The sequence below is a fragment of the Podarcis erhardii genome, assembly GCF_964252035.2.
Source record: "Podarcis erhardii genome assembly, chromosome: 10".
In the NCBI taxonomy this organism is placed as follows: domain Eukaryota; kingdom Metazoa; phylum Chordata; class Lepidosauria; order Squamata; family Lacertidae; genus Podarcis; species Podarcis erhardii.
Window position 1 is genome coordinate 31,097,252 of NC_138500.1, and position 13,040 is coordinate 31,110,291.

At 45.4% G+C, this 13,040-nt stretch overlaps 1 protein-coding gene across 4 annotated transcripts in view; it reads left to right on the forward strand.

The window, feature by feature from the left end:
* Positions 1-1,420: 1,420 nt before the first annotated feature.
* The window catches only part of CACNA1I (calcium voltage-gated channel subunit alpha1 I), a 292,566-nt gene continuing 280,946 nt past the window's right edge, over positions 1,421-13,040 (forward strand). For 2 of the 4 annotated variants that reach the window (XM_081877577.1, XM_081877576.1), the window contains exon 1: positions 1,423-2,243. The gene's annotated coding sequence lies outside the window, so the exon portion shown is untranslated. Of the gene's footprint in view, positions 2,244-13,040 lie in introns of all 4 variants that reach the window. The other 2 variants (XM_081877575.1, XM_081877574.1) reach the window with 2 other exon arrangements.

Below are 13,040 nucleotides of genomic sequence, written 5' to 3' on the forward strand. Positions count from 1 at the left end.
GAGTATGTTTTTGTACCAACTTATGAAGTAGTGCCTCCACCCACTTCCCTTTGGAAGGTTCTGTTGGAATGACGTTAAGTGCCAGCGTGCAGAGAGATAGGGTACAAATTTGATTCTGTTTGAAATTAAAACCAAAACTGCCCAATTCACACTTTCTGAAACAATATGTGAACTGAGACACAGCCATCCTTCAAAATGTGCACTTTCCTTAATTTTGCAGTGCTGTTCTCCAGCCAAGTAATGTGTACACAGATGCATATACTGGGGTACACAGAGAGCATAAAAATGTGCTTATTAGTGAAAATAACATATCGTGTCCGACTCTAGGGTTGTGCGCCCATCTCACTTAAGAGGCCGGGAGCCAGCGCTGTCCGGAGACACTTCCGGGTCACGTGGCCAGCGTGACAAAGCTGCTCTGGCGAGCCAGCACCAGCGCAGCACACGGAAACGCCGTTTACCTTCCTGCTATAAAGCGGTACCTATTTATCTACTTGCACTTAAGGGTGCTTTCGAACTGCTAGGTGGGCAGGAGCTGGGACCAAAAGATGGGAGCTCACCCCGCCGCAGGGATTCGAACCGCCGACCATGCGATCGGCAAGCCCTAGGCACTGAGGTTTTACCCACAGCGCCACCTGCGTCCCTAAATGCACTCTATTAAATGCACTCTATTAGGGAAAGTTGCTTTGCAAAAGTGCATATGTTAGACAGAGTCACATGCAAATGTGTGTATGTTAGAAAGTCATACAAAAAATGCTGATTAATTTTCATGTGTTTTTTTTAAAAAAATTCAAACTGATGTGGAACTGTGGAAAAGTGAATTTACGTTTGGAAATTGAGAAACTGAGGAAAACAAAAATTGGCATATTTGCCCATCTGTAATGTGCCATAATCCTAATTTAGCAGTGTAGTCCTAAACTCCCTGTAACCAAACATGTTGCCTGCTCTCCACATCCACATGACAACATATTTTTGGTGAATCGTTTTCAGTCTGATCCTTGCTTGGAAGTGACTTGTTGGCAATCCAAGAAGCAGCAGTTTTGTTCTAGGCACCTCCAGAGACATGTGTTTATTGTGGGATCGGTGCTCCACATGTATACAAGTGGTTTTTGTTTGTTTGTTTTGCAGCACCCACACGTCATTATCGTCCAAACACCAGCCCACATTTTCCCCAAATTTAATCCAGATTATATCCATCGAAAATCCAATTAACAACAACAAAAACCTGTTGCCAATCAGTGACCCATTTGGCAGCCCACGCATTTATAACACCAAGTTCCCCTCTGGAAGTACCTTCCATCTCTCTGAAAAGGGGGTAAATTCACAATCTCCTCCCAACCGATAGGGAGAAACCTGAAGTCCTTCTCAGATGAAAAACTGGAAATGAAGACGCATAGTGTGTGTGCCTGTTAACCAGTCATCTTGAGTCCAACAGCGGAGAGCTGGGGCAGAATTGTGTGTGTGTTGGGGATGGGGAGAGCGAGCGAGCGAGCTTCATCCCTTCCTTTCTCCCCTAAAATTGCCTTCCAGTAATTGTAGCTTTCCCCTAAAGACATTTGGTGTCACTGTAAGGACAGCATTTTTCTCTGTCTGTTCAGCGATTCGGTTGCTTTCCCGGTGCATCCACTCTGCGAAGCCTGAGCCGAGCCTAGCATAAGGCACAGCGCGGGAGAAAGAGAAAGCAACGGCAGACGACCCTCTCCTCTTCCTCTTCCAGGCTTCCCTACCAAACTTCTCCCCTGCCATCTTCCACCTCTCCTGCTTCCTTCCCTCCCTCCTCCTCTCGCTCACCTGGCTCTTTCCCGGGAAGCTCGCTCGCTCGCCCGCTCTCCTTCCTTCCCCCCTCTCCATCCAGCCCCCTTTCCCACCCCGACGCGCAAGGGCGCGCGCGCCAAGAGTTCCAGCTCAGGCTCCCAACCTTCGGACTCCAGCCTGAATCGGAGGCACGTTTTTTTTTACCATGTATTTCCCCTTTAAACCTTCTCCTGCCTCCCAGCCCTCGCCGCCGCTTCCAGCTATGGATCTAACGCAACTGCATACTCTCCACTCCCCGGCGCTCAGCTGATCCTCGTCGTCTTCTTTTTTTGGGGGGGAGCCCCGTTGTAGATGTGCGCGCGCGTGTGGGGTATCTTTTTTCTTTCCTCCCCCCGGCTGGGAATTTTGTCAAACTACCTTCTTTTTCAAACTTCTCTGGACCTGGACTCCCCCCACCCCTTCCTCCTCGGATATTTCTCTTCCATGCAAAGGTAGGTGACGAGAACACACCTGGCTAACCTATTGCCTGGATGGCTTTTGTTTGTTTGTTTGTTTGTTTGTTTGTTTGTTTGTTTGCTCTTTTCTTCTTAATTAAACAAAAACAGGGAACTTGGGGGCTGTGGCCAACTAAGTTGTACTTAGAGTAGACCCATCGAAATGCAATGAAGGGACCCAAGTTAGGCAAGCCATTCATTTCATTTCAGAGGGTCTAGCCTGACTAATGTTGGAGGCGACCCTTTGGAATCCTCTCCCCATAAGCGTTTCACTTCAGCACCTGTTTCCTCCTCGAACCGTAGAAATAATAACCTTTAAAAACAGACCAAGCCTCTCTCTGTGGGGCTCCCGCTGCTTCTGTTTATCCCATAAGTGATCATCATTTCTATGAGGAAGGTGGGGTGGTGATCCAGTGTGCAGGGCATGTAACTAGTGATATATCTGCAAAATTGTTCCAGGAAAAGATCTGTGTGCGTAGGACCAATAACATGTTCCCTTTATGTGTGTTCTCGTATGTCTCTAAATATGGCATAGCAGGTATGAAGGACATATGATATCTGGCATGGGTTCCTTATTGTTCTGTGGGGGTGGAAAGCAGTGGGGAGGGCTCAGAAATTCCCCCTTCCTGGACCAGGTTTTCCTCTTTCTATTTAACTTTTGGCTAAACCATCTCATAGCAAAAGATGTTTGGCTCTGCTGCTGCTGCTGCTCCTTAATTTGACTCTGTGTTTAAAAGCCCTGGGATCTCTTCACAATGTTGTTGTTTAATTTGTTTTTTGGGGGGAGTAATCCTACAGTGGTTGTTATTTCCTGGCAATTGTCTGTGCAGTAGCCCAAAGTGCTCTGGAGAGGATAGCAGTTGGAAAACACTTTATAATGCAACAAATGATTAATTATTCTCATTATTTGGAGCATGTGGGAAAGCTGTTTCCAAGAGGGAGAGCTTATAAAAAAAAGGGGGGGGGAATTATGTATACTGGCAAATATTTAGCAGTCTCTTCCTCCCACCTCTCTCCTCTTCTCTCCCCCCACCTCCTTGCTTTTGTATCATTTTGCAACACTCAAGTGAATTCAGTTTGTTTCATGGACACAGGCAACAGTCAGATGAGAAGTAGCTGGAGGTTTGGGGGATGGCAGGGAAGGGGGATGATTTCAATAACAGTCATTGCCTAGAAAATGAAAAACAACAAAAAGGAACCCCCAGCTCACACTGGTTTTCCTTTCAGGCGGAAAAAGATTAATGAGAGAGGTGTTGTCTGGTTCTGTTTAGGGCTTTGGTTTTTTCTCTCCAGTGATAGTTGGTATTAGTTCCCTTGTTTCATATAGCAAGCTTTTTGATCTCTCCAAAAACCAGGATGGTAATTAATGGTTTGTTTTCTTACTAGCAATTGAGAAGGGAGGGCTCACCAAACTCTTGACTTCCTCCCCTCTCATCTTGTTTTGGATGTGATGCTTCCAATTCTCCCAAAGCAACTTTTTCAAAATTACCTACCCTTGAGGTGGTGGAGCTGGTGGGAGAAGCCTTATAGGTCATTTGATATGTGTGGGGGATCGTGGATGGATCTCTGCCTTGATAGATTCTCTGCACACATTCCAACAAGCTAAAGTGGGTTGTGAAGCCGCAAAATATTACGGTATTAATGGCATATCATTCTCTGTTGGCTGAAATGGGGTGGGTGGGCTGCAAGGGAGATATTCCCTTTAAGTCTAGACAAGCCTTCTAGAAGGTCACCATCTTCTTGCAGGGGAGGGTGCATGTGCACCCCCATACCAGTGACACATGGACACGCATCCTTGTGCGCCTGACTAGCTTTGGAAGAAATGTCACATTACCCCGCTTTACAAAGGGGGCAGTAGTTATCCAGCTGCGGCTGGCATTTGTGAGTGTGTCCTGTTGTTTCTGGAAAGAATGGGGAAAGCAGGTTTCCCAGGCATCTCACTAGAAAGCATGTGGCTGGGCACTTGCAAGCTCAACATGCAGAGCAGACCTGGCACCTGCCTCTCTATGTGCAACAGTGGGAAGGGGCGTTGATGGCTAATTCTGCAGGTGAAGGGTGAATACTGTATGTCTGGAAGTGCTTAGGAGTGACCTCCCTTGCTATTCTATATAATTTTTATTTCAAGCTTTGTGACTTTAGTTGCAACTTCACTGTGGTGAAGGTGGCAAGAGCACTAGAGGATGCTGCATATGCTATGGGTTTGTGGGAAAGGCCCGAGCTCAGTGTCAGAGCATGCAGAAGGCCCCGTGTTCATTCCTCAGCATCTCCAGGTAGAGATGAGAAAGACTCCCTGTCTGAAATCCTGGAGAGTCAATGCCGGTCCTTGTGGGAACCCTGAGCTGGATGGTCCAGTGGTCTGACTTGGTCCCATGCATCCATCTTTATCCTGGGGGTGTTGCTGGATCTCCCCATATTATGCTGTCTGAGTTGATGGATACAGGAGACTGAACTGGGGCGTAAACATTTTATCTTGCCACTCAATCCAGCCAAGATGTAAAAAGGAAAGGCTCATGCATGTAGAAATCCACTCCAGTGCTGCCACAGCTTTCTTTCATCCCTACACTTTCTTCAAGGAGCTCTGGGTGAAATACATGGGGGTTATCCTGTTTTTTTAAGCAGATTAGTCTGGGATCTGAACTTGGGTCTCCTTAGTTCAGCACTCTGAACATTGCCGCACTTTCCACCATGAACCCCATGCAGGGATAGGGGACCTGTAGTCCTCCAGTTGTTGCTGGACTCCCCAGCTCCCATCTGCCCCAGTTAATATCGACAATGAGCAATGCATGGTGGGAATTGTAGTCTAGCAATATCTGAGGGCCGCAGGTCCTCCATCTCCATGATACATACTGTTTATCCCCTAGTAGGGGATTTCTCACCACTGCCGAATTATTTCTATATATTTCATTCCTTGAGAGTTCTTTCCTATACTGTTTCATTGCTTCAGGTGCATAACAATGACTTACCACCACAAATATATGTGAAACAGATACATATAAAACAGGATAAATGCATGGCAAATGCTAAGGACTCCACTTTCTGCTGGTTTGACCATGCTCCCCAAAAGCCAGGTGAAGCAGTCAAGTCCAGCAAGAGCTCCTGCCAACATTGGCTCAGAACTACTGAGAGCGAGAGGTAAATATTATTGGTACAGTAGCTGGGGTGCTTCCATTTGAAAGATTTATCAGCTGTTGGGCATGCTTGCAGCCATGGAGGCCTGTGTCAGTCTCTTTGCCTTTAGTTGAAAGGGCATAGTGTGATGATTTGCAGAGTCAACCCAGGTGACACAGCCCAAAGGAACTGCGTTCCTTAAAATCTCAGGCAGTCCTATGATTCTTTTCTCCAGCACATCTTTCCACACTTCTGCTGAGTGTGAAATTGTGCATCTGGAGAAACAGGCAGCAATCCGCAATCCGGACATGCAGCCCCAAAGCACTTGTGTAACAAAGGCCGCAGCGAGTAGTTTCTGTGGTTTGCAAAATAGCTAGGTGCACTTCATATAGTGAGAAGGATAAGGAATTGTGGGGAGAAAGGGGAATTTTGAGACGTGAAAAGTCTGTAAGGCTGTGTATCAATCTGTCAGTATGTGTGTTGCTGTGCAAACCCTTGCTGTTCTCCAGCTCATCTCCTTCTGGTTCACTCAATGCACTTCCATACCTGACTGTCCTTTCTGCTTGCTCTGACATTCCCGGCCTCCTTGCTTCTTCCAGCCCCAGGTCCACTTCTGCATTTCAGTCGTGACGGTTGCGGCATCTCCCATGTGAATCCAGATTGGGAAACTCCATAAAGCTCTGCCTGGTGCAACGCACTTTATTACAGCAGCCTTGTGCTTCAATAAAGAAATGCCCAAATATTGCAGATTTTCAGAGTAGGAGAGGAGAGGATAAACTTGTAGCACTTGTGGATGGGGAAGGGAAAGACTAGAGTCTCAGCCACTGCACATAATGACACACTGAAGTCGTTTGATGCATTTTCTTTGATTTGAAATGCAGAAATGTGGGGTGGGTTTTATTCCTGTTTATTTCTTGTTGCAAAAGAGAAACAACAATTAAAAAACAAACAAATCCAATCCCATTGGACTCATAACTGTGTGAATGCAGCAGAATTCATTAAAATAACCAGGCTCTGATTTTCTGGAAGCTGTATATTTCTAAAAACTGGTCCAGCAGCCTAGGGCCTGCTTCTGAGTCTTTATACCTGCTGGTGGGCTATGTTTAAGTCAATGAACCTTTGCGTGAGCTGACCCGTTGTATTTTAGGATTAAGGCCACAGGGTCCCTCTGCTTTAAAACCAACTGACAGAATCGTGGGCATTCTAGCTGCCTCCTCACCAAGTGTTTTGTTGCTTGAAGTCTCACAGCTGAACATGTGAATCACCTGCGTTGAAAAGCATTGCGTCTGCAGTGACTTCAAAGCTCTGTCTGTGATAATTTAACTGTTTATCAGATGGCTGTTCCACACATGCTGGTCTCCCTTTGATGTTGCACTTGTTGCATTACGAATGTGCATGTGTAAACTTGTTGTCACTTCCCCGTCCAAAAAATGACTGTAATGGCTCTTGGCTTCTATAGGCAAGGTGCTTTGAGGGCTTTGGATGTAGTATGCCTTTCATTTTGGTGTACGTTTGTTATTTGGTATTGTACAGTTAGAGAAAGCCACTATGGACATACTGTACTCAATTGCACTTGAACGGGCCCCATGTTGTTCATTATCTGAAGAGGCTGTTTTGTAAAGTGTGCCTTTCAATTATCAGCTCCATCGTCTGTCTGTCCCCCCTCCCCCACATCAATTTGTCATGACTCCCATAACCATTGTGCAACTTTGGAACAGAGGCAGGAAAAGAGAGTGCGCATGCGCTGAGTTTTTGGGCAGAGGACAGGTCAGTGACAGATAATGTAGAAGAAAGCAGGTTGGGTACAAGAAGTCTGGATGTGCAGTGGGAGGACACAGTGGCCTCCTCTAGGGACAAGTTATCCACAATGAGGCTAGCAGGTCTTGATATCCTGTAGTAGCATCAGGCCATAACTCAGAGGTTGAGCATCAATCACTGGCAGCTTCCTATGCTCTCCAAGCACCACCGGGTTTCCCCAAGCCCTGAGGAATATGGGCTGCTATAGCAAACTCCTAGCTGGCTTGCCCTGCCCATTCTCACCTCCCAGTGCTTTGATGCTGCAGGGAGCTGGTGCCTGAGCCATAAGGCTCCTGGTTTGAATCTTGCCTGTGCAGATGCACAGGTGGCGACTGATAGTGTGGGACTTCCTCAAAGCTAGCCAGTGAGTTCATTGTTTAAGCTAGGACACAAACCCAGCTCTTCATATCCCACAAGTTACTCATGGGATCACACTGGTGGTCTCTTGGAATTATCATCCCTCTTGCAGAAAGTGAACCAGTCCAATTCTAAATGTAGTGCTTGACCTAGTTTAAAGTTGTTGACATGAGCTTGTGGGCACAGAAATGAGCCATGCATCATTTACCAAAAGCCACGTAGACCTATGGATAGTGTTGTAGGCTTGGATCCATGAGCCTTGAGTTCAGCATGACCACTCTTCCTGTACCTTAGGAACATCACTTTCTTAGCCTTCATCCTCCATCTGTAAAAGGAGAATAGTAGCTTATGTCAGAACTGTTTTGAGGACAAATGAGGGAACATTTGCTATGTACAGTAAAAGCATATTAAGCCTAAACTACTTTTGGAAAACATTATTTCCATTTAAGCATTGAGAATTGCTTGGGATCTGTAGATGAAAACTGACCTTTCAGATAGGTAGGCCAACAACCACCCAAATTTTTCTTCATTGAGAGCAACACCTCTGGATCTGTCCTGAACTGCACACACTGCAGATAGGGCATCATGTAATAAATTAGTAGTGCTTTTTGCACTTAGTTTTAAGTGGCCTTGTGGTAGATCCACATGTGGATCATAATGTTGCAGCCTTGTCTTCCAGTAGCTGCTGGATCATAATGTTGCAACCTTGTCTTCCAGTAGCCGCCAGTACACCACTAAAGCCATGTCTGCTGTGCTTTAGCAACAGAAGACAGTGGGGAGGAGGGTTTTCACGGTAGCTCAAAAAGTAAGAATGGTGTGACACAGTTTCAGGGATCCTTGAACTAGAAACCTTAGAGCAGGAGTGGGAAACTTCAGATACATATATGGCCCTCTAGGCCTCTCTTATCCGGCCTTGGAACTATTTCCTCTTTTCCTAGGCCACACCTATCCTGACTGGCCTTGCTCTGCACCCCAGTAAAGCACTTTTGCTTTGGTGGCCCATTATTTTGAATGTGATGATGCCTCTTCTTTGCCTGGGTAGAGGATGGAGAGGCATAGATCCCAAGTCATGGTTTTGCCTTAGTTGGAAGGTAGCCTATTGTACAAAGGCTGTTTAAGTGGCCTTGTGGTAGATCCTCTGACGCCACTCACTGCTGTTATGTGGCCCTCAGGAGTTGTACTTGAGGGAATGATAACTTTACTTCATTTCTTAAGGTGTTTCTCAGTTGTGATCATAGCAAGGTTTGTGTATTTCCCCCCACATCCATCCTGTCCTTGATGTTCATATAACTACAGTACAGGTTGTTGTTTTTTTAGCTCAAATGAGCTGATGTGGGATATGCTCCACTCTCTGGTTCTGGCATTTTAATCACTCTATTAGATTAGAATCTCTCTTTTGAAAGCATTCTCAGGATTGGTTTATGAAGTCAGTACAGTGGTACCTCTGGTTAAGTACTTAATTTGTTTCGGAGGTCTGTTCTTAACCTGAAACTGTTCTTAACCTGAAGCACCTCCTGCTGCCACCGCACTGCCGGAGCACGATTTCTGTTCTCATCCTGAAGCAAAGTTCTTAACCTGAAGCACTATTTCTGGGTTAGCGGAGTCTGTAACCTGAAGCATATGTAACCTGAAGCGTATGTAACCTGAGGTACCACTGTATCCCTTTCTTTGCACAATCAGGCTGGTAAAGAGTCAGGCTCTGCCACTGTTTCAGTGACTATTTAGGAAAACGTCCTCACAACCTTGAATACACCCATATCTTCTATCCAGGATTAATTAACCTAAAGTATACTCACACAATCCCTTAAAGTGGAATGGTTTGTGTGTTTTGGAAGACTGGAAAATGCCTCCCACTTTAACTATTGTAGGTTGAAGCATTATTTGCTGTAAATTTATCTGAATTAATGTACAAATGTATTTGTAGCAGTAGTTAATGGTTTTGTATGTTTGGTATTTGGGTTAATAATGGTTAAGATGAACAAATCTGGCATGTAGATGTGAGGGTGATTTTACTGTCTGCACCTTTGACTTTTATTGATGGTCTTGCTGAGGTCTCCATTGGTGTGATTCTGTGTACTTCCATACTTCCAGACTGTCACTATTATCTGGTGGGATTCAGTCACATCTCTATAAATTATGACTGCATTATTGAAGCCAGTTTGGAGCTCTTGCAAAACAAACCCACTTCCCCTAAAGGTCAGACCTTTTCCCGATAAGGAAAGTGTGGGATGATGCTTGGTAAAAACAACATCATCTACCCAGACAACAAACAAATCTGGCTGAGTGTTCATGAAATGGGTCACCAGGAAGCAGCTTTTAACCCAGGAGAGGCTAACTCTGTGTCCCTCCTGATATTGTTGAAGTCCCAAGTCCCATTAGCCTCACCTGCCAAGGCCAGTGAGCAGGGATGATGGGAGTTGTCATCTGGAAACATCTGGAGAGCCATAGAAGAGTCACCTCTAACTCTTGACAAATAATATTTGTTTATTGGGAATCTCCCTGATTTTTATTTCCCCTGTAGGTGTGTTTCCAATCGGCTAGCTATTTGGATTGGTTGTAGTGGAGCCACAACAAACAGAGGGTTGGCCTAAGTATTAAACATAGGATACTATACTGTGTGCATCCTATTCCCTCACTTGGTGAAGGTGGCAAGAACACTAGGTGTCTGGTTTGTCCAGAGCACAGTACATCTTCAGGCTGCCCCCAATATAATATTTGAGGGAGCAGAAGCCCCCAAAGTTGATGGACATTGCAATTCAAATGGTGTGCATATGCTGTATTTTGTGATCGATTATGTGGGCTTACCTGCCCCCCAATATTTTATTCAAGTTGGCACCCCTGACCTCTACAATTTTTTTGGAAATAAATCAGGAGCACAGGAAATCATTATAGCTTGAGTAAGGGTGATGTTGCCGGAGGCAACAATGTACATTCATGCTCCTTCCAGTGGTGCAGACTCTGCTTTGTGATCTGACTCTTTTGTGATTTCCATATATTGTTGAGACAGAAGCAGGTCAGATATTGTGATCAGTGAAGGCTGGATGGGTCTTGGAGTGGTTCATATTTCTAGACCTGGCTGAAACATAGTGAGGCATAATTCTAGGCTGGTTTTTTTTCTTGAAAGGTACACCAGTGCATATTTTCTCTCTTGCACGCTTATACGGCTTCCCTCACTCACACGCTGTTCTATCTTTGAAATTGTCCCGGCAGGAAATTTGGTATTCTGCACACCTCGCTGACCAACTTATGTGTATTTCAAACTTTCCTCCAGTTGGGAGCATAACCACTGTTTCCTATGTCTAGCAATGAGGGATCAGCCATCATAGTGGAAATGCTGGGGAGTTCAAAAGAAATCCAGCACAAAAACCCTCCTTTTCACTCTTGGGTAACGGTTTCATGCCCAAGACCCTATTCTGTATTAAGGTTAGTCTAGCCCTCAGCTTGAGAGACCTGAATCCCCAGAAAGTGCAAGCAGGCCTTTGTACAACCACATTCTCCAGTACAGTGGTACCTCGGGTTAAGAACTTAATTCATTCTGGAGTTCCGTTCTTAACCTGAAACTGTTCTTAACCTGAGGTACTACTTTAGCTAATGGGGCCTCCCGCTGCCGCCGCGTGATTTCTATTCTCATCCTGAAGCAAAGTTCTTAACTCGAGGTACTATTTCTGGGTTAGCGGAGTCTGTAACCTGAAGCGTCTGTAACCTGGAGTGTCTGTAACCCGAGGTACCACTGTATAGACAATAAGAACGTAAGATGAGGCTGTTGGATCAGGCCAATGGCCCAACTAGTCCAGCATCCTGTTCTCACAGTGGCCAACCAGATGCCTGTGAGAAAGCTGAAAGCAGAACCTGAACACAAGAGGCCTCTCCCTTCCTGCAGTTTCAAGCAACTGTTATTCAGAACCATTACTGCCTCTGACCCATGGAGGCAGAGCATAGCCCATCATGGGTCATAGCAATTGATACGTTTACTCTCCATGAATTTGTTGGTGGCCATCACTGCCTCCTGTGAGGTCCTGTAGTTTAACAAATGTGCAAAAGACTTTACTTTCAGCGACTACTGTACAGCTGGAGGCCGGAACTCTGTAAGAAAATGAGGATTGTGTGTGTGTTTGTTATGCCGATAAATATTCTGACCTTAATCAAATACCCTGGAGAAACAAAGACCTCCTCATACACTGAACAGGTAGTTATAAGATAAGGAATATTAGGCGAGAGGCAAAGAGCTTTTTATTCAGCTTCCACTCTCCTGCCGCCAACGCTAAACATCCTGGCCTGAGGCATCTAGCAGTCAGGACAGCTCCAATCCCTTTTCTCCTGGGAGCTTCCAGGCTCTTCTCCGCCTCCTTCTCAGGTCCCATCGTCCTTAACATCTTCATTAGCTATCTGGAAGGAGTAAATAGCATGTTAATGAAATTTACAGATGATAATAAATTAGAAGGGTTTTTTTTAAAATACCACCGAGGATATAGAAATGATACAATGAGAACCAGAGAGATTAGAAGTGTGGATCGGAAAAAAAGAAATAATGAGATTCGGCTTTAAGAAACAAAGAAGCCAAAGGAACATTGGAAGCTGCCTTCTACAGACTCAGACTGTTGGGCCATCTAACATTATTATCTACACTGACTGGCAGCATCTATCCAGGGTTTCAGGCAAGGGGTCTTTTCCCAACCCTCTCTGGAGATGCCAGAGATTGAAGCATGGATCTTTCTGCGTGCAAAGTCAATGCTCTACCAATGAGCTTCAGCACGCTCATGTCTCTGGGATGTGGGAGGGTGGGGGGCAGAAAGTAATTGTAAATCTTAAGCAGGTGGTGCTCAAAGGTTACAATATCAGAGTAGACATGTTGAAGTTTAGGGACGTGGGTTGCGCTGTGGTCTAAACACTGAGCCTAGGGCTTTCCGATCGGAAGGTTGGCAGTTTGAATCCCCATGATGGGGTGAGCTCCCGTTTCTCGGTCCCAGCTCCTGCCAGTTCGAAAGCACGTCAAAGTGCAAGTAGATAAATAGGTACCACTCCAGCGGGAAGTTAAATGGCATTTCCATGCACTGCTCTGGTTTCACCAGAAGCGGCTTAGTCATGCTGGCCACATGACCTGGAAAAACTGTCTGCGGACAAACGTTGGGTCCCTTGGCCAGTAAAGCAAGATGAGCGCTACAACCCCAGAGTAATTCACGACTGGACATAACTGACTTACCTTTACCTATGCTGAAGTTTAAGGTATGAGAGAAATCAGCAAATAATCTGGGTATGAACTTGCCCCTTGAAAGGAGGGGGTAAAGGCTGGGGAGGAAATCAGCATGGTCATTTGAGGTGCCACCTCAACACGAATGCACCCATTTTCTGTTTCTGCCTGTGACCTCTCTGAATACAGTTCTTAATTGTTGGCATTTTACTGCCTGTAATATGCTGGAAAATTAGAGGGATTTAATGAAGGAGGACACAGTTGACCAGGGGGCTTGGAAGATTAATTTATCAGGAAGGATTAAGAATTAAATATGTATAGGTTGGTAAAGTGAAAGGACATGA